The following is a 23,044-nucleotide window of genomic DNA, read 5'->3' as shown; positions in this document are numbered from 1 at the left end:
GGGTGAATGATGTTGGCCCTGATTGGCTGCATGTGAGGAGGGAGGCTGGACAAACACCTCCTCCTGGTCAGTCCCAATACCCACCTCCTATTGCCTCACCAGTGTTTTAGAATAGGGCTGTTGGATGTGAAAGTATTTATTATCATAGTGTTTGTAGAGAAACATTGTGTAAAACTCGCTGCGTATTACCGGGTTTACTAATTGAATGTCGATTACATACATTTAGAAGAGGATCAATAATAATTAATTACATAAATACGAAAAATATATATACTTTTTTATAGTATATATAGTATAGTAGTTATTTATTCAAATGAGGTGTAGTTTCATTTTAGTGTCTGCGTATCTTATTGCCTCCCTACCACCCATATCCATCCCTAAAACAAAATGAACTCTTATAACCGAGAACCCCTGTCTGTCCTTCCCTAGTCTGAGTCTGTCTACCATACTATTCTCGTTTATTGTACCGCTTAGCAGAACACACACACACACACACACACACACACACACACACACACACACACACACACACACACACACACACACACACACACACACACACACACACACACACACACACACACACACACACACACACACACACACCAAAAGCAGCTGAGAGGGTCAGGGTCCAGTACGCCTTGACAACTTAAATCAAACAAAATGCCTAAATTCCTCCATTGTCTTTAATTATGTAATAGATTAAAGGCCAGATATGTGCGTGTCTGACTGTGTGTGTGTATGTCAGAGGAGTAGGTTCTGGGGCCCCTCAGTCTAGTCCAGTACAGTCCTGGCAGATAGTGGTAATTTCTAGGCAGCTAGCCAAATTCTGTCAGTGTTGGGGGGGGGGGGGCAGTTTAAGAAGGGGATGTTTAGGTCCTGGGGACGTGTCACGTTCAGAGTTTAATTTAATTTTGGTGTGTGTGTGTGTGTGTGTGTGTGTGTGTGTGTGTGTGTGTGTGTGTGTGTGTGTGTGTGTGTGTGTGTGTGTGTGTGTTTGTTAGTGTTGATTTAATTCTGCATGGTGGTAATATATACATATAGCTTTAGGGGTTTTGGCAAGTCTAAATATGACAGCATGGGGGCTGTCAAGCCTTCCAACCAGCAAGTGATCAAGAAGCGATCTAAGAGGAAAAGCGGACGCAAGTAGGCCCAGTCACCTTCCAGATTAAACCTCACAACTACATCACTGGCTCCAAACACCAAACATACAAACAATGACGAAAGCTCCATTACAAGTTTATATCAGATGTAGTTTGCACAGCCAGGCTCTGATAGCCTGTGGGCATGACTCTCCAACACCAAAGCTGTAAGCACATCTTGAGCATCATTAAATACTGATGAATGGGGGTAAATGTAAATGTATCACACCAAAGAGCACAGGCCAAAGAGGGATAGATAACACACACACATCCCAAACCTATCCATTAACCTCTGGGTAAACAACTCATTCATCACGATTACGGGCAACGTTGTCAAGCAGCAAACCATAGGCAGGTTCTTTCCGCCCACAGACTGCCAAATAGGGTTAGTGAGCGGGCGACAACCTCATAAAGGGAAAGAGATGCACGCACAGCAAACTAAGATTAAAGAGCATCAACATTTTGTGTGGTTCACATGGGTTAAGCTGATCTCCATTTTGATTTCGAGAGGTCCCGTTTGACAGTGGTATTTCCTGAAAGAGTTATTACGGCTTTAATAAGACTACTGAAGGGCAGCCATTAATTCCTGCTCTCAATCTTCCAAATATGGATCATTATTTATTTCTGCTGCTGGCTGAAGAAAAACCCAAGCAATGGTGGCACCCGTAAGGGGAAATTGAATCACAAACACTGTGACCACTGGGCTAGACCGAATGATTTACATTGCCTTGGAATGGGGAGAGGGAATATTTTACAAAACTATCAAAGCTAATGGGAAAAAATACCTAGCATCTAGGGATGTTGAAACGCATTGCAAACAACGATTGCTTCGTTTGGACCTTTTGGATGCTATAATCCTCTGCAGCGCCCACACCCTTTTTCTTCTGTACGTTTCAAGCGAGCGGCGGGGGCCTGAGCTACTGTTGCTGTATGCAGGCCCAGGCTAAAGACACGCTCCGCACATAGCTCTGTCTCTGTCATCGCCGTAGCGCTCAGTGGTGAGGCAACAACACAAGGGCAATCTCTCTCCCCGGCCTCCAGGGCCGTCTTGTCAAAAGCGTGTCAGTCATGCACAGAAACACACACCTGTTAGAAAAACAAAGTGGTATTTTTTTTCCAGGAGGTCTGCCAATTTGCCTCTCCATGGGACCCAGACACAACACAACACATGTGTGTGTGTGCGTGTGCGTGTGTATGTGCATGTGGTCGGTGTTCCCAGTGGGAACTAAGTGTTCATCGATTGCATCACAACACCCACAACAGATTGGACCAGTGCCAAAGGGAAGCATTAACACTGTAGCCACACACATATGTGAGCACATTGCTAGTATTCACTTGCTAAACAATGCTTATAACACATAAGCTCTACCCACCCCCCCCCCCAAAAAAGGTACTTGTTGTTAATACACTGACAACAAAATCATCTTGGATAATGCAAATAGGAGCCAAGGTGCCAAGATAAAAGTAACACAACCGTGTGAATATGAAGCAGAGCCATTTCAAACATTGAATGAGACGTGTTCTATGATATTTAGAAGAGTGTGGTGAGACAGGCGCCCCACATCCTAGGACAAAACAGCAACTTCGTTGTGATCTGGATTACAATTAAAAAAATGTATCACGAGTTCAGTGACAGCTATTCCACCTTGGATGAAGAACACGGGCAAAACAAATTTTTAGAGATTTTTACATATAAATGTACAATATATTGCATGTTTTATATTTCTGAAATGTGTATTATTGTACTTTATCGTTATTAGTATGTTACTCTGGTTTATTTCAACAATGTACTTGCGTGTGCTTGCGTTAGCCAGAGATACCTTTGCCACCCCCATCTCTCCAACCTTGAATTGACTACTATCAACTGCAGTATTGCCAGATGCTGGGCAAAAAATCTGTTTGCTTCGACACTGCTCAAGGATAACAGGAGCTGATACCAAGATAATAATGCATGGATCCTCTTGCTAAATGACCAATTTCTCCCAGTCTAAATATCCCAGCCCGAAACACGACTTAAAGGGATTCTTCACCCATTTAGAACCGGCGTTCTATCATTATAAAATCGCTATTGTAATATAAATAAATATATAAATAAATATCAGTCTAAACCAGTCTCCCCTTGGCCCATTTTTTCTCATCTAATATTCTCCCGAAATGACGTCAAATGGCGCGTTTGACGTCATTTCGGGAGAAACCTCTTGTCCCGCTAGAAGGGCCGAGGACTACAACACACTTTTGGTGGCAAATTTTTCCACCAATAAGGAATGAGAGGAGGCGGGAGCTCGCGTCCTGAGGGGGAATGAGGGGGACGGGAGACCGACAGGTGGGCGGGGCAGCGAGCGCAATGCACTGTGGTAGTTGGAGGTTTTCTTACTTTGAGCCAGAGAGACCATGAAAACACTCTTTCTGCCTTTTTTCAGGCTAGGCTTTTCAATTTTTTTTTCACATTTATAATACATTGAATTATTTAATTCATAAAACCTTCATATTCCCACCGGTGAAGTATCTCTTTAAGCTTCGACTAAAGTAAGCATGGCATCTCCAACTTATAAATACAAAGGACTTCCTATCAGACGATATTCCTGGTTGTATCCTGATATGAAGGATGATTTTGTTTATCATTCAAAACAAAAATAAAAAAAATACACCCGTGCAAGACCGTGGAAGGAGCCCCGGGGAGACGGGAGACTGGAGCAGGGCTTGACATGCAGGCCAGGCCCCCGCTAATCCCTCTACCCGCCGACGTTCACTCATCGCATCTCAGCCATCCGCATCGTCCCCCGTCTGGTGGGTCTAATTACAGCCCAATTTGCTAGGCCGGGAGGTGGCTGCAGCTATGGCAATGAATAAATAAATACGGCTCAGACACGTGAGGTGGAGGTTGGAGGGACGCGTGCAGAGGAGAGCTGCTACGTGCCTTTAGGGTGTCTGTCAGAGACCTGCAGGACAAGAGCTGGAGATTGGCTGTCAACGTCGGGATTTAGGTATCGATCTGCTGCAAACCCCCCAAAAGAACCCTACCCCTCTCCTAACGACATCCTCTCAAGAATAAGAAGCCCCTGCCTGCCTCTAGTACCATACCTCACCGCCCATCCATTGCGCCAAACCCGACCAACACAAACACATGTGTAAACATGGCGAAAGGACCATACTACACTGGGCTGTGATCAGGCATCCTTCGACATTAAACACACACACACACACAAACCTTGATTGACTTCAGTGATTTGATAGTTGATGTCTCCCTTCGCGCTGAGGCTGAAAATGTTTAGAGTTAAAGATCCGGAACAACGTAAGTTGTTTAAGTAATGAAACCACAACTAATGTTCACAACTGGACAGGAGCAAATTACCAACTACTTATATTTCCTTCAATCAAATTATAGGTTATATTATATTCAAATATACAAAGTTCTATCAAAATGCCCATCAAATGCATCCCGGTTAGGGGACCCTTGCCAGCAGATATGGTAGGGCACCGCACAATTTCAAACACTCCCCCTCAAAGGGCAACAGTGTACCAATGTTTCACCAAAGATGGCGCTACGCCTGTGGTTTGATTTTTGGTATTGTGGTACTCTTTAAACCTGCATTCTCCACTCGATTTCACAATCACGAATGTAAGTGAGTTGAAGAAAATGCTGCTGAAAATGTAATACATTCACATTCACACACACTGAAATGGAATCTACCAAAAGACAAAGGAAGCTCTTTCAACCCCTGTGTATCACACAAAGTACGCTTCATTCCCCAAGTGTCTTGTCTTCACACTCATTATCAGCTCTCATCAAGGTCGGATGAGTTCAAAGCAGGTTAGGGTTAGGGATAAAAACATTGTTACACACACACACACACACACACACACACACACACACACACACACACACACACACACACACACACACACACACACACACACACACACACACACACACACACACCGCATTTTGGAACACTTCCAGGGCAACTGGGAAATGTTGCATGACTGACCAATATATAATGACAGATCGATACCTACCCCTGCCAGCAAAGTTCCAATGAAAAATGTATTATGGTGACATACTGAAGTTAAATCCTTATTTTGAAAATACCCCATCAGTAAAATACCGTGGGTCATGGTCATTTTGGGAAATGTTGTTGCTTTTATTTTATCAAGGCCCTGAGCCCGTTAACTATTAACACTGCTGACCCTAATAACCCCACCCTAGCAGTTACCCCCACCCTGTCCAGCTGACACTCCATTTGCCCGAAGATCGGGTGCTAGCACGACCCTCTCTTAGTAAGAGGGTGGCCGAGTCCTGACAAATCATCACCCCCACCTCCTCACCTATACCCCGAACAACCACCACTAAACCCCCCAGAGCCTCTCCCAAGAATCACCCCTACACCCGCCACAGCAACCCCTAAGAAAACACCTCCACCTTCACCCCCCACCCAACACTGCTCATATGATGAATGCTGCCCTTGTGAGCGTAGGAAGCCACTGCCCACCCACTCACCTCCACCCCTTCCACACGCACACACACACACACACACACCCTGATCATAACCACCGCTGCCCTGGCGTTGCTTACATGATCCTTAAATAGAAGTGAAGGCTGGGGAACACCGCCCCTGCAGGTGCTGCAACTCGTTGGTTACACACACACATAATCAAATGCACTCTCACACGCACATATCCACATTCTCACACACACATGCACTCTCTGTCTCAGACACACACACACACAGGTTAGTAAGTGCATACATACGGGTGCATGGACTTATGCATACACAGACATGTATATGCACACCACAAGAACGCACACACCCATAAATACACACACACATGCAGACCACACTCCGCTACAAGCACACATTATAACGCCCACTTTGGCTACTCTGCTAGCTGTCACAGATCCTTGCCATCCAACCCCAGGCCAGAGGCTGCTTTTACCCATATGCCTATTTACACAAACCTCAACCCCCACCCAAGACCCCCTGGAAAGAGGCACAACAGCTGTGTAATTGTGTGTGTGGATAGGTTGAGTGTCTGTCTGTCTGTGTCTGTGAGATCGTTTTTTTTTTGGGACAGGATCTAGGCTGTGTCTGTGCGTGGACAGGATCTAGGCTATTGTTGGGCATTTTTGTGGTGCCTCTGTGGCTATAAATACCTTGTTTCCTGTCAAAGAGAGTTGTCTTCCCCACGTGCACGTAGCAAGCAGGTTACTCTCCCATGTCATTAATTTGCATGTAAGCGAATAAAGAGTCAGAGTGATTGAGCGGCAAGGTTTAACATAGTGGGAGAGTGAGGCAAAATTAGACACTACCCCTGCCAGCAAAGTTCAAGTGTGTGTGTGTGTGTGTGTGTGTGTGTGTGTGTGTGTGTGTGTGTGTGTGTGTGTGTGTGTGTGTGTGTGTGTGTGTGTGTGTGTGAGAGTGTGTGAGTGTGAGTGTTAGTGTTGGATCACAAATGTGCAGCTTATGATCTGCCCTAGTGTATCAGTTCACACAGGTTTTTGGAAAATTTCACACGCCATGGACTAAGCCAGTTTACAGCTTGGATTGACTCAACTACGACACGTTGTAGTTGCTTACGCAGAGCATGTTAGTTGAGTGGGCAACCTTTCAATGTGGCCCAGGAAAAATTTAATTATGCTCAGATAATGGGGCTTTAAGTGGACAAGAACAGACAAGACAAGAATCTGACAGATCAGATCTCAATGCGTCCTAATTGAGTCTTATGGGTTCTTTATAGGTCCAAGTTGACGCAACGCAAGGGGGTTACGGAGCTGTTACGCCTCCCAAAAATTGTAACCTTGCGTCGAGGCGACGCAGCCGCAAGGCTGTGATTGGTCCGCTAACTACATCATTTCCAGCAATACGCTTTGTATGTAAAAAATCAAAGGCAAAAGATGTAACTTCTGCCTTCATAGCTGTAACCTTTTTCTTGTCACCGGTCGGTAAAAAGTGGAGACGTTTTGTATTCGATCGTAATAGACTTCGAATGTCATGACCAGAATGGACAACGACGACCAACTATCAGCCCATCTTCTGATTTCATTGCACATTGTTTGAGTCGTATTCAGCTTTCAAGTTGCTAGAATCCATACCATAACATAATAAAAACTTCTAATAGTAGACCAATTGTAAAGCAATAGCATGCACAGACAAAGACCAACTATTTGTGCTCTTTTTACCACATACATATATAGCGACACGCAAACCCAACGCAGAACCATAAAGGTTAACGACTACGTTGAAGCGACTGCGTGGTCATTGCGTTGCGTGAACGTGGAACCATAATCGAGCCTTTGGGTGAATTCAGTACTCAGAGCTGTCCAATTGTGATCGGATCACTCAAGAAACTTGTTAATGCCAGGTGCAAACAGGATCTATGTGTGTGCGTGTGCATGTGGACATTTGCGGCCGTGTTTGTGTGTGCGTGTGTGTGTGTGTGTGTGTGTGTGAGCAAGGAAACCAGAAAGCCAGCGGCTTTCATCTGGAAGGGATTTAAACATTAGCACTCTCTTATCTTTACCCCTTCCTCCTTTGTCTTTCACAATCGCCACTCCCCCATCCCACCCGATCGTATCCTGCTGGGGGGGCTTTCATCACCCATGACTGCCCCAAACCCGCACACACAAACACACACATACACACTCCACCCACATCCTCATCATACACAGAATAGCTCAATCACCATATCGACTCTTCCCGGTTTTTGAAACATTTCTTCATTCAGGTATAAAAATAAAATACTGACAAAGAAGGACTGCATTATTATCTTGTAAAACAGATAAAGTAACGCTGAAGATGTGTTCCAACTGTTACGGTTATATGATGAAATCTCTTGCCCTGTGTGCAGGAGCCATAAATCAATGCGGGGGGGAACAGTGTTTTCATATCACTGCTGGCCAACTCGACCGCGCTGTAAGAAAACAGGCAAGGCATGAGGAGCAGAGGAGCCACGGGGACGGAACAAGGGCTTGACTTGGATCAGACACAAATACAATGATCTTTGTGACAATATTACACATATCATGCTCAATCAAGTCCCGCTTGACGTTCTGCAATGTAAAAGAAACCTTGCTGTTACAGGGGGGATGTTAGACATAAGTGCTGAGCTAAAAGATCATTAATAAATCATGAAACAACTGCATGCACGGGTCCCACACGCAACTGTCCCAATAAAGGCTGTTCATCACCTCCAGGTGGATGGCACTTTAGGGTTTCCTTGTTGGGAAGGAGGGTGATGAGAGGTCTCAACCATGATGGGGATTTAACAGCGTCCTTTAAACCATTCCAAATGCGCTTACTACCTAAGGAGTTACACAGCCCTCTATTTATAGCATTGTTGCTGAACTGGGTTGACCTACACTTAGTCTCACAGATCCGGACGAACAGGGGTTGCCCAAATTGTCACTTTATATTTGTTTAGACCAATCATGCTGCACGTAATTAGCTAACAGCGGACACAAGCAGTAGTAAACTGTGCAAAAATATCTGTAATGGTTCCATAACAAAAAAAATACAGTAAATACTTCTGAAAGGTACATACACCAGTGTGAATATTTGAACGATGAGAAGACGAATGAAATTCACCCTCACCAAAACAGACAACAACACGCACACAAAGACACACACTTAGATTTCACAAAAGGTTAGAAGTAGACAATCAGCAAAAAGGGTAGAGAACAGCAGGGGGTCGGCATGCAGAGTTCGGAGATTAAGGTATCGTGAATCCAAGTGTGTCTTTGTAGGCAGCCAGTGGCCGGGGTGGGTATGATTTTCCTTTCTTTATGGAAGAAAGTGGAAGTATTCTGCTGCATAGGTTTCCCACAACCGTTACGAGGCTTCCCTTTCCTCTGCCATGCAGGGCTGCTGTGGTGCCTGGTGGCTCCCCCTCTTTATCATCGACGGAGAACCCCCCCGCCACACAAGGGAAAGATGGCGTAGACAAAACGTGTAACTGTGGACATTTCCAGGAAAGCGGGGCCTAAACAACTGCAATTTAACTATTTTTCCCGGACTGGCTTGTAGTCGAGCAGAAAAAAACGAAACCGTCTGGAATCGGGTGGAAACAGGGCTTGTCGTGCTCTGTTCTTGCATTTTTTTTCTCAGCCACCGGTTGTGTGTGTTGTGCGGAAATGTGACGGGGGAAGCACTGTCAGTGTCTGAGATGTTCGGATTATAACTGCCGATGGGAAAACATGGAGGGGGTCTGCTGACCCCAGCTATCCCACGATCCACTCGCAACCTGGCCAGACCGCTGGAGCAACCTATGCCTCCCCAGCTGCTGGTTCCGGTAAACGGTCTCTCTCACACACACACACACACACACACACACACACACACACACACACGCACGCACGCACGCACGCACACACACACACACACACACGCACAAATACAAACTGGCTCATGCTCGTTTCTCACACACGCAGACCCACACACAAACATACACACAATAGCACTTAACACATGCAGGCACACACATGCACACTTGTCACTTACAAATGCAAGCACACAAACATTCACACACACACACACACACACACACACACACACACACACACACACACACACAAACACTCACACAAACACTCACACACACACACACACAGACACACTGGACCCTGCCTTGCTACTGGTACCCAGTTCCTCAGAGCTCCAACTGGTCCGCCACAGCACCAAGAGCAACCAGGCCCCCCTACCGAGGCCCGGCCACAGGCCTGGGCTCTTCTTACCCCGCTCCATGGTGTGGGGGCGGATACGAGGTGGTTCAAAGAGCTGCCAGTGAAAAGTCTTCCTAGCGGCGTGACACCCTAGACCCCATCTGCATACTCACATATGTGGAGTCTATTACGTTCTTCCTCCTCCCGAGAGGCACCGGAACACCGGGCAGATAGGGAAATTGGGGCAGTTTTTGCTTTTATCTCCTCACTTGCACTCGATAGCCTTTTCTGTCTGGGATTGCTTTCTTTCCCCTGAGATAGAAAAACTATCCACCTTCTCAAAAAAACTGTTGAGAGAGGGGCAATTGTAGGAAATGTCAGGGTTCATTATTTCTGCTTTCTTCTTTTGATAGCATACAGGCTGATGCTGTTGTTTATATAAATGTCATAGTGAATCGGTAAAGATTGTAGGGGAATAATCACCCTGATTTGTTGTGCAATGTATATTCCCCCAAACCAAGGCTTCTGTTTTCAGAGTTTGTTTTTATTCATGGTGTTATTCAATTCAATTCATCAAATATCCAAATTGCAAATACTGGGAATTTCACTGGAACCGTCTTATCCTCAGCCTCGCAGATCACAGCTCCGAGCCTGACAGCTCCGAGCCTGACAGCAGGTGTCAACAGTGATACACACAGTCATGAGCGTTGCTATTGTCTCTGTGACAATCTCCAAGCACGGATACACTTATTATCAAACAAGAGCATACCACAGTGACACTTCTGACACTCGGCCAAATCAGGCCTGCCAGCTAATCACAGGCATATTCATGATGATGGTTTCTTTGCCTTTTTTCCTTTGCCTTTTCTACATGTGGAAAAAAGTAGTTTGAACACAGCGCAATCTGCTCGTGTTCGAACAATCAACAGGTGCTGGCGCCGATAGCATCGGCTCCCTCACTCATTCTGATCCACGATGGTCGCTGCCAGAGATATGGCAACGTGCTCTGTCATTCAAATGTCTTGGAAGGGAACGCAGGAAGACAGGACAATGTGCTCTGTGTGCTGGGAGCCGGTGGCGTCGCCTCGTCAGAGATTGTTCTGACAGGGAGCCGTGCTGTCACAGGTCTGCCTAATGGGGGTTCCCCACGAGCCACAATCATCCAGGTTCAGGAGGATATAGTGGTGATCAAATACACTCACTCATCTGTTATATGAATTAAGAAATTAAAATAAATCTGGCCTCATTGGATCCTACCCCACACCTGGGTTCTTCCACCTGCTAAGATGCACATGTGGACTGGATATTTCTTCCCTCCACTGACCAACGCGTACACTATTTTAACCAATAGGCTTTTAGTATCATCATCATGGTCTCTGTATCCAAGTGGTTTCAGATGTGTGTGGTGCCCTGGTATCAAACGCTACAAAAAGTATTCACAAAATCTCTATAACAGCAACTACCCAAACCTAATCCTTAATTCTGAAGCAATATGAAAACAGTAGCACTGGAGCGTTGCATGTGGTTATTTTCTTTCTAAGTCCAAGTCAATAAAGATCAAAAAGAATCAACTATAAACAATGCAACTGTATGGCAGGCAAGCCATGGCTCCCATTTGCCTGTTTGCAGGCTTGTGTCAATCCACACAGCTTGAGGAAATGTTTCTGAAGTTTCTCTCTCTCTCATAAATTACAAAATACAAAAATAGTAAATATCGACTATAATAAAATACAAATTTGTATGTGTAGAGTCGCGCACACACACACACACACACACACACACACAAACACAGTGTAAAAGGCTATAAAATGTAATAAGGTCGTAATGGTAAGGATAGGGTTGAATTAGTCAAAAGATACTTGGATTAGGCCATAGAATGACTTGTCTTCACATCTCTCTCTATGTCTCTCTCTATGCGTCTCTCACTCTCAGGGGAATGCTAGCATAGGTAATAGCAGCGAGAATGATGCAAGTCGAGACACAATCCAGTGCAGAAGAAAGGTCCTACACTCTGCATTGAAACGACTATTGTATTTAAAAAGACATCAAAAATATCATTCATACCTGCCTACCTTTACTGTATATACATATATATGTAGATAGGTATGAATGTAGGTCCAACTATGTATAGCATACTGATACAATACTGTGGAGAGGATAGTCCCTTCCACAGCAGGGATTTTGATACGATTACCACACCCGTTTAGATTTACTGCATCTGGATGGTTTACATTTATTTTCTGGGCCTCACTTGGTGACTATTACTGTGAGCTCTGAGCAATGCCAGGGACCTGTGATAGGCCAGGCAATATAAGTACTTCCAAGATTAGCTTAGCATCTAGTGCTCTGTGCCAGGTTGTCGGGTATGAATACACCAGAAGCGTGCAGATGTAATTAAAGGACAATTTAGGATGTGCAGGGTCTGTGTGTGTGTGTGTGTGTGTGTGTGTGTGTGTGTGTGTGTGTGTGTGTGTGTGTGTGTGTGTGTGTGTGTGTGTGTGTGTGTGTGTGTGTGTGTGTGTGTGTGTGTGTGTGTGTGTGTGTGTGTGTGTGTGTGTGTGAGACGCCCATCATTGTCAGAGGGTCTGGCTGGTGAGGGGAACGTGTGAACACTTCCAAGACCGGTGTTTGTGTATCTATGGCTTTCCCCGCGCTCCATGCTCATAATTGGGGGGAAAGGAATGCTTGGGGGAGCAGTTGAGAACGTTGCAGGGCCCTCAGCCTTTACTGCCTGGCAAAAGGCTGAATGTGACGAGCTCAGCCACACACACCCACACACAAAAGCTGTGCATTCAAACACACACACAGAACTCTGCTTTCATATGTCACTTTTTGCTGAACTTTGAGTCGAGAGCAGAGTAAAGCAAACAGCTGGGTGTTTTCTTTGGAGTCTGCCCACGCTCCGAACAGAGGGCGAGAGGGGAGATTATCTCCTGACTAATCGTGTTCTGCTCTCTGAGATGCCGTTATCCCCCGTTCCCTGTCACACACTCACGCATACACACAAACACATAGAAACCCACACAGTCTCACACACACACAAGCAGGCGCGTGCACAAACACACATTTATACACACACAACCACCCACACTATTATTATTATTATTAGTGTTTGCTTGATTAAGGGAATCACACTGATAAATAAAGTTGAGTTGGACTGACAAATTTGGGTAGATGCAAACCTGCTTGCAACACACAAAGACATGCAAGAGTAGAACAAAAACACACAGACACGCACACACACACGCACACACACACACACACACACACACACACACACACAGACACACACACACACAGTCTTTCATCTGAGGGTCACTAACTACAGCTTAAGAATGTCTGGGTGTTAGACACTGTATTTTCTTTTAAAAAGTGTTTAATATGCCTCACAGGGGACCCGTCACGGTCTCCCTCCAAAGGAAAACAGCTCGGCGTTGTTATTACATCAAAACTGTTTTCCCGTCTCTCTCCTCTCCGAGCTGCGTGAGAGAAGACTTTGCGTGTGTTTTGTTCCCTTCAAAGTGAGACAATGGCCGTTTCCCTTCAACATCGATTGCTGATCGAATGTATATTATGGAAACATCGGAATATATCCACCTTGTCGGGTACCAGCAGACGTCAGCGTCGACACAATGCTGACGGCATGGGGGAATGGAGGCGTACTAGACTGCAACCGCCCCAGTCATGGTCATAGAAGTCACAGTGGGGGAAACTGATCTCAACCCCCCGATCTGCCACACTGTATGTCACGTAGACATCCTTTTGCCAGCCTCCCGGCGGGCTAATAGCACTACTAATGATCGTATTGATAATGGTATTTATGATCGAGATAAGGAAGATTAATCCCCATCTGGGAGTGCAATCCAACGGAGGCCCCGGGGGGGACAGCAGAGGACTGACAGGCTGTTGGGCTCCACCCCGGTGCAGGCACAAGAGAAGTGTTGTTCACACTAATTTATCATAGTCTCCTTAAAAGCGCCAAACCATTGGTGCCAAGTACCAAGTCCAACCTGTTTACATAAGCACACAACCTGAGGGCTGCTTGAGGTTCTTGAGGGCACTTTTTGAATTTTAATTGCGCCCCTCCCCCGTCATTAAAGTAAATTCAGCTTTTAAAGCCTGAGTCCTCTCTTGAGCCATTTGTTGGGTCTGGGCTCATGTAGAAACAGCAGTGTAAAATGTTGGGCTACTCGGAAGAGGACCCGCTACCTATGAAGTTGTAAAAAGGCTCATTCTTAGGTAACGAGAACACAGTGATTCTTAATATCTTAGTATTATACATATATACATAAATACATATAAATATGCATGTACATATACAGTAATATATACACACACATACATTCATATATATGTATATAAATAAATACACGTCTATCCATCTATCCATCTACACACACACACACACACGTGCACACGCACACGCACACACACACACACACACACACACACACACACACACGTTAAAAAGTCATGGCGACTGTGAACAGCAACAATAATGCTCTTGGTTCAGAATAAATAAAGAGAATAAATAAATAAACCAAGGTAAATGAGCCAAGGCCGGCGGCTGAGCAACGCTGCTTTCACACACGTACAACGTGTACAAAATAAATTAAAGTCAGGCAAGGACAAGACCAACGCGTAAACACACACACATGCATCTGCACACGTACACACACACAAACAGCAGGTGATACAAAAAATAATCCCATGCTCTGCGACAACTCCTTCATTAAGTCAATCAAAACAGACTAGCCCCATAACTCAGCTCTCCGTAATTGCTTTTGTGGTTTGATCATCGCGATCCAGGTGAGTTCATACCTCATTACAATGTGTAAAAATACATTTACACACGTACACACGTGTTGCTCAACAGACACACAAGTGGCTGTGCACATCATCACTATACAAGCGCGCACACACACACACACACACACACACACACACACACACACACACACAAACACGCACACAGGTAAACAACAACAAAGATTTCCCAGGCTCTGGAAGAACATAAAAAACCTGGCCTATAAAGATAATCACTTGCCCTCTTCTCCCATCAAATTAATGGAATGAGAAGTACAGAATTGGAAGAGAATTTTCCAAGCAAACAGTGTGCCTCCTCTGTGTGTGAGATGGTGGTCTGTGGTATGGGCTCCACTAGGGTGTAGGGAGACTCGTACGAGCACCAATGTTTACAGTGAGTGATGAGCCTATGTCACTTCTCACTTATCGATACACGTCTTCTCCTTGTTTCAGACAGCACAGTGTGGGTGTTTTTGGGGGGAACAGGAACATTTAGGAGACAATATGGAGCATGGAAAAATAAAAAAATAAAGCTGTGATTGGGTAGAATATCTCCAAACTGCTGCACAATTTAATAAAGCCACCGTTTTGCTTTCCCCAACGACTATGGTCTTGTGGGAGAAAAACAAACAGCATTCCACCCCTTGAGCGAAACAATCAAAGAAAGAGATACAAAGTAATCACTGAAGCTCTGTTCTGGTTAGTGCTTAGCTTTGCTTGGGAGTAGATGGAGTGTACTCGGTGCATGAACGCTGCTATCCCTTGGCACACATGGTGTAAGGTCTATGTAAACATTTCTCAGGGGAATTCCAACGGTTGATAATGCTATTAGAACATAATCACAATGTAAACTCTTGTTGTGGTTCTAAGTGGCTTATAAAGCCCACTCTTGGAAAACTATGTACTGATAACACATTTTGAGTAAGCAATGGATTTGTGTTAGTATAATAGGAGAGCGAAACATATACAAACAACTAGCAATTAGATATTAAATTATCATTGGTTTAATTAATAACATTTCTATTGTATGATTTTGCAGAAATAATATTGACTTTGCTGGTTTGGTGAATTTACATGTTTTAATTTGGAACTCATAATTAATGTTTTTTATTAATAATAAATAAAAAGTTACCTTTTTTATGTCAAGGATGACTTTAAATTAAATATTGGGGTGAGACTCAAGTAACCCTAGACACTTAGATGTCAAAGACAAAACGTTAATAATCAATCAAGTCAAAATGGTTAAATTATTTTTGACTAAATTATCAAGTTGAATTGCAAGTACTAATTCAAAGTCAACTGTTGTTTTGTGTATCTGTGGGCCTGTTTATGTGTGTTATGGTGCCTTAAGGCCTAGCAGGGCTTAAATTAGAATTGATTTTGTTTCCTTAAATGGTAGGACACAGGCACTAGTCAAAAGGACAGGGTTGCCATCTATAGACCAACAGGAGAATTGCACTTCTTTAGGCTCCTAATTTTCTCTCCCACTAAAGCAAACAAACCTTTTACTGAGTTTCAATTTGTATTTAATCTTTTTGACTTCTGATTGAACTATCTCTCTTAATAGTGCAGGTTGTTTTCACATGCCTAACCAATAAGCGTATTCATTAAATCGAAATATATAACCAGGAAAGCTTGTGAAGTAAATTGAGGCCAATTGTTTTTGTTAGTTCTGAAAACCGTGAAAATGAAAAACACGAGCGCAACACATCCCCTCATTCTTAACAAGGACTTGTGTTCTTTGGCTTCGAGCGGCCAATTCTAGACTGGAGTAAAGTTCATTCTCAGTTGCTCTGGGTCAGACAGCCTGTCTAAAACAGAGGGCCAAGCTTTAAAACACTCTGGGACAGCAGTCTGCTCCAGAGAACTGTTCTGACCTACGGCTCTGCAGAGTTCTGCTTCTGCTCAGCCAATAGGAGGGGATACTCGCGTGGGCACAAAGATAGGCCCTATCTGCCTTCGGCCAAACCACAAAAGCTGGGAGATTCCAAGTGGAACACAATTGCCGTGGAACAAGTGTGTGCACTGAGTTGTATGCAGTGCTGGCAATGGAGAGATGCCTAACCCCGCATGGCAAACACATACACACACACACACACACACACACACACACACACACACACACACACACACACACACACACACACACACACACACACACACACACACACACACACACACACACACACACACACACACACACACAGTTGTCGAAGACATAAAACATGTACTCCATTGGGGAATGTACTAATTTTGTTCCATACAAGTCTTTATCCAAGAGCGCACATGGTGCACTGCAGAAGCGTGCCACTGACGGCTGATTGGACGGCAGGTAATGTAAACACCAATCAGAGAGTGAGTCAACCCAGCTAATGACCTGTTGAGGAGAAAGGACCAGTCATCCTTCACATGCAAGTTCCTGCACTCATTCTGCTATTCTCTCTTCTTCAACCTCGGTCGGTCCCCAAGGAGAGTATGGCCGAAGGAGATGCAAACAGTTCTTACTCTACAAGCTTTGTGCATCAGAATGCATAATGGGATTTTCTGTTGACAGTACTGTCAAATCCTCAATCAACGTTACTATTATGTAATGTTTTGCCACATCTCGCATGAGAAATGCTATGGCAGTTTCAAACACAAGAATGTCTCCTCATAATGACAATTTTATGATAGATTACTAAACAATGACAAAAAAACATTTCAAACAACATCATAACTAGCATCACAATGCTTATATGCTCCCAAAATGGTGGCAGGCATTGCCCTGTACAAGTCAACAACTTGACAACTAGGGACTCCTATTAGAAACAATTACAAATTGTATTGAATTGTATCTGTCTTTTTGTCCCCAAACAAATTACCCATACCAAGTATCGAACAAAATATCTAGCAAAAGCTATGTTAAGATGGGTCCTCCAACAGATTACATGGTAAAAAACGAAATCCCCTTGCATGACTCATCCAGAAATGTAATACACACATTATTACATCCAGTGGCACTCCGCAAAAGCTCTCTCTAGATCAGGAAGACTCCAGTAAATCACTGCTAAGCTGTTGTTGCTTTAGACTTTAGAGGGTTGTAGTGAAGGAGGGGCACGTACGTGCGTGCGTGCGTGCGTGCGTGCGTGCGTGCGTGCGTGCGTGCGTGCGTGCGTGCGTGTGTGCGTGTGTGCGTAGATTATGAAACCGGATGTCGGCCAGACCATGTGAAGGAGCAGGGAGAGCGAGAAAGAGAGAGAAAGAAAGAGAAGGTTAAGGACGTAAAAGATGGCTAGCAGGAAGTGAACAAAAGCACAATAGTTGGTTTGCATTTTAAATCAAGGTTAGGCCTTTTACTGTTGAAATTCTCTTTACATCCGGGAGCAATCAACAATCGAATTTGTCAGATTAATCAAATCTAATAATCAGACAAAAAACATTTAAAAACATCGGGTAACTTTGGCTACAGCTGCCCTAATTAAATAAGTGGATGGGCTACCTGTATGTCTACCTACATATCCTGCTACCTGAACGCATTCTGCCTATGAACTCACTGCATCTCCAACAAGCCAGACAGACCTTTTTCTTAAGCTAGCGAGCTTTGTGCTTTAGCGGGTTGGCCTGTGACCATGACGAGCTCTCTTGTTCCATGCAACTGGCTCCGGTCTCCGTCCCCTAGCCTTCCCATATCCGTCCACAAACCCCTGGACATATCCACCCCTGCACCGCTTAGAAGTGACATCCTCTTTGTTCTTCAGGACGGCCATCTCCTGGGGTACACTTCATCACTGCACACGCAAGCATACGATGACACAAGCTCACACACACACACACACACACACACACACACACACACACACACACACACACACACACACACACACACACACACACACACACACACACACACACACACACACACACACACACACACACACACACACACACACACACACCCTCCGAAGCTATCCCCTCAAGGGGGAGAGTGTGATGAACAAGTGAGCCTCTCTGAAGGGACTCCGTAGTAAAAGGTTCCTCTTGTAGAGAGAGGAGACTGGGGGCTCTGGGTGGGGGGCTAGTTTGGCTGTTTTTGGGGGGTCTGGTGGGAAGCGAGGGAAGAGATGCTGAGTAAGACGCTAGTGTGAGTGATCTTTTCTCCTGTGGCGACAGAGGATGGAGGAAACTGGGGCCGGCCCACCATCACTGCCAGTAATCCAGTGGGCTCATCAGCTGGCCCAGGCGGCCGGCGTGCGGTAAGAAGAAAAGCTCTACTGACATAGAGACAAGTCAACAGTGGAGGGGGCGCAGGTGACAACAGGGGAATTCTGTGTGTGTGTGTGTGTGTGGGCCTGCGTGTGCATGTGCATGTGTACGTGCATGTGTGTGGCCAAAGGATGATCCTCTGTGTGGGAGATGAAGCAGTGTAGTCATCGTGCTCCCAGACCACAGAAGGATGTGGAGAGAGAGAGAGAGGGAGAGTCATCGTTCTCCTCGTCTCTAACTCTTTTTGGAAACTCGATTCTAATCTTTTCCTTTATCCGATCCTTCAATGCATTTCCGTCTCTGTAGCTCACAAAGAGCCAGGCTGACTTGCTCAAATCGGTTCCAGTTATATTGATTGTATTGTTTCTTGTTAAAACCACATCGGTGTACTGTGAAAGTCCTCTGGACTGGCAAGAAAGCACAAGCACAAATAGGTAACATTAACATGGGCCTCCATGTTAACATCCTCTTAACATGTGCGAATTAAAAGAAGCAAATCACCCACTGTTCACTTAACTCTTTCTGATCATCTTCTGCGAATAATGGTTAACAACGACTTCCCCCATTAGCAGCAGCCTAGAAGCCTGCAGAACCAGCTTTGGCTTGACCACTAGACCCACAAATCGTACTCTAGCTGTAGAGTGGAGAGGCTGGGGCTGAGAAGCAGGAGAGAGGAGGGGGAGGGGGAACTCATGCAGGTCACAGCGGAGCTCCCAGACAAATCAGACTTTGTGGAGACACACACACACACAGACACACACACCGAGTCATCTGAGGAACCCCGCTTCCTCTCTCCTCAGCCCCCACGTTCCTCACCAGAGGAGCTGCCCTGGTTCACAGGACTAACGGCTCCATTGTGCCTTCATCCATTTGGCTAGCCGTTTGGTTGCTCGCTAAGGCTAGCATAGACGCTGGTAGCAGTACCGACAAACGACAAGGCTGCCCAAAATGGAATCAATATAAAAATTTGTGATAGGTATTACGATGCTAATATGTTGTGTATTCTATGAATATATTTAAGGTTCTTAAATAGAAGGGACAAGCCAAGATTTGAGCTAGATTCTAGTTCATTTAGATATATCTTCCCCGTGAGCGCACTGTGGGGTTGTTTTTCTGCTCAACCTTAATTATTTTATAATGTGCTTTCAATGGTTTTACTTTATTATTAATTCCTTTATATCCCTCTCAAGAGCCAGACTCAGTTTGGCACTCTACAGATGAACATACAGACCTGAAACAGCTGGCCGGTGTCCATTGTACACTGAGGGACTCAGGAAATCTCTGGTCTACATACAGTTTCAATTTGAATGAGTAAACGAGGATTAGATAGCAATACATGGCTCAATTAAATGTTCCCTATTATCGTAAAGTAACCCTTCCCTAACACGTGTTTGTGTTCAATCTAAATTACTTTAAGTTCAGATAAATAGAAAACCTCCATGTCAGACTTATTATTTCACGATTGCACACCACTGAATAGGTAAATATCTAAACTACTATTAGTACTACTAGTAGTACTTCCACTCTGTTCTTTTTTTCAGCGGCACTCAACTAAATAGTCCCTCCAGAAAAATAAGGAGTTTTTTTGTGATTGTTGCGGCCAAAAATCCTTGATTATGCAGTTTCACGCCCTGTTGAACTCTCTCTTCTTTTCAACTTTCCCTTACGGTACTTGTCGAATATCGGTCTCGTGCCAGTATTTAGCCTTACATGGAGATACCACCCACTTTCACCATCACCCAGCAGTGCACGTTTTCTTAAAAAATGCGCTGAAATATGCGGCATATTTATGCAATTTTATGCGATGAAATCTGGGAACTTGCGGAAAAAATCTGGGAACTTGCGAAAAATGCAGCTTTTCAATGACGTTCACGTCGCGTAATTACGTCACTTCATAACGTTCCCATGGCAACATGGGGAAATTGCTGCTCTTGTGTGAAGTAAACGCAACATTTTTCAACTTTCTGCTAAAATATATGCGACTTTTTTGCAACAAATATGCAGGGATTATGAAATCATGCAAGCCCCGCATATTTTGCGTGGAAATCTGCAATTTAGTTAGTTAGTTAGAAATGTATTGTCCCCTTGGGGAAATTGTTCTCAGTGAAAAGACAGATACACATGACCATTAACAACAACGACATAAAAAACAAACAACAAAAAGTAAATAAAGATAAACAACCACTGACAGGACGGAACCCCCAAATCATCATATTTTCCACATAGTTCAGGGACACATCTAAGATGTTGGCATTTTAAACCAACAATTAAAACCTTCTTTTTAAATGTTTGTTTAAAAGGCTGATGGATTGTGGAATGAATGACTGTTTTGTTCTATTTTTGGAGAGGACTGGGTATCGAAACCTGCTACCTGAGGGTAATAGTTCGAAGGTGGAGAAAAGTGGGTGTTTTGAATTTGCTAAAATAATTTCTGCTTTACTCTGAACTCTCTCTCTGTAGGTGTTTTCCAGACTATTTAAATTAGTACCCAACAGCTTGCTGGCAGTGGTCACTATTTTCCTAAGCCTACTCTTCTGTGCTTCTGCTGCGCTGCCGAACCAGCAGATTATGCAGAAGGTCAAGACACTCTCCACATAAGCAGTGTAGAACATCTTAGCCATTTTACGGTCTACATCAAATGAAATCAGCTTTTTTAAAAGGTAAAGCCTTTGCTGTCCTTTTTTCTGAATGAGTTCCGTGTACGGCTCCCACTTCAACTTGTGGTCTAAAACCACCCCCAAATACTTATACTCATGGACAGACTGTATGGGCTGCCCTTGGATAATTGTTGAACAAAATGCTTTGTCTCTCCTAAAGTCAATAGCCATCTCTTTAGTCTTTGAGGTGTTTAGGAGGAGATGGGATTGTTCACACCAGTTAAGGAACTCATGCAGGACTGGGCCATGGTCCTGCTCATCTCCTTGGAGGAGGCTGACCAATGCTGTATCATCAGCAAACTTAATTAAATGTCTACCAGGGTGAGGGCTGGAGCAGTTATTGGTGTATAGTATAAACAGTAGGGGGGATAGCACACACCCTTGGGGGGAGCCGATATTGGTCATAATTTGATCAGAAAGAGAAGAGCCCACCTTCACCTGTTGGACTCTCTGACTGAGGAAGTCAAGGAGCGAGAGTATCAGGCTTCCATCCAGTACAAAGTCGTCCTGCAGCCTCTGAGCCAGGGTATTTGGGTGGATGGTGTTAAATGCAGATGAGAAATCAAAGAATATAATTTTAATGTGTGTTTTTGGAGCTTCCAGGTGTGTGTAAGCAAGGTTAAAATAGCATCATCAACCCCCCTGCTGGACTGATAAGCAAATGGCAGAGGGTCTAGTAGATGATTGATCCTTGGTAAAATGTATTTTTTTACTATCCGTTCGAAGCATTTCATTACCAATGAAGTTAATGCTATAGGACGGTAGTGGTTGTGCTCAGTCGGTGAAGGAATCTTGGGGATGGGGATAATAGTTGATGTTTTCCATAAAAGTGGAACAATGCACTGATCCAGAGAGGACCGGAAAATATCTGTGAAAACTGGGGACAGTTGTTCAGCACAGAATTTTAACACATTGCCACAGATGTTGTCTGGGCTGGGGCTCTTGCGTGTGTTAACTCTCTTGAACATCGCACACACTTCTGTCTGTGAGATATTGATAGACTGACTGGTTGTTAGATCAGGCTGCTTTTGGTCAGGGTTAGTTCCAATCCATTTTTCAAAACGAGAAAAGAAAACATTTAGATTATTTGCCATATCCTGGCCTTCCCCACCCTTAAGAGCTATGCTGTTTTTCCCCTTCCCCTTATGAGGGGCGCTGGTCATGGCCTTGATTGACTGCCATGCCTGCCTAGAATTACCCAGGGCCATGTTTTGCTCTACTTTTTGTTTATAAGTATTCTTGTCTATCTTAATCTGTCTTTTAATTTCTCTTTGTGTATCTCTCTTAGCAATTTCGTCCTTATGGATATGGGCCAGTTTATTTTTGTTTATGAGTGATTTTAACTTTCCTGATACCCAGGGTTTATTGTTGGGATAAGTTTTAACAGTCTTGGTTGGCAGTACTGAGTCCATACAGAACGTAATGTAATCTGATATCACCTCCACCTGTACATTCAAGTCCGGACATTTAAAACCCTCCCATGAGGTACAGTCAAAGCACCCCTGGAGTGCCATAATGCTGTCTTCATTCCAGATCTTCCT

The 23,044-nt window shown here is 44.4% G+C and overlaps 1 protein-coding gene across 1 annotated transcript in view; it reads right to left on the bottom strand.

Annotated features, from left to right (window-relative positions):
* gmds (GDP-mannose 4,6-dehydratase) overlaps nt 1-23,044 on the bottom strand; it is a 132,589-nt gene that overhangs the window by 85,172 nt on the left and 24,373 nt on the right. The window lies entirely within an intron of this gene.

This window comes from Gadus chalcogrammus, chromosome 12 (genome assembly GCF_026213295.1).
Source record: "Gadus chalcogrammus isolate NIFS_2021 chromosome 12, NIFS_Gcha_1.0, whole genome shotgun sequence".
Taxonomy (NCBI): Eukaryota; Metazoa; Chordata; class Actinopteri; order Gadiformes; family Gadidae; genus Gadus; species Gadus chalcogrammus.
This window is presented reverse-complemented; position numbering and strand designations above follow the sequence as displayed.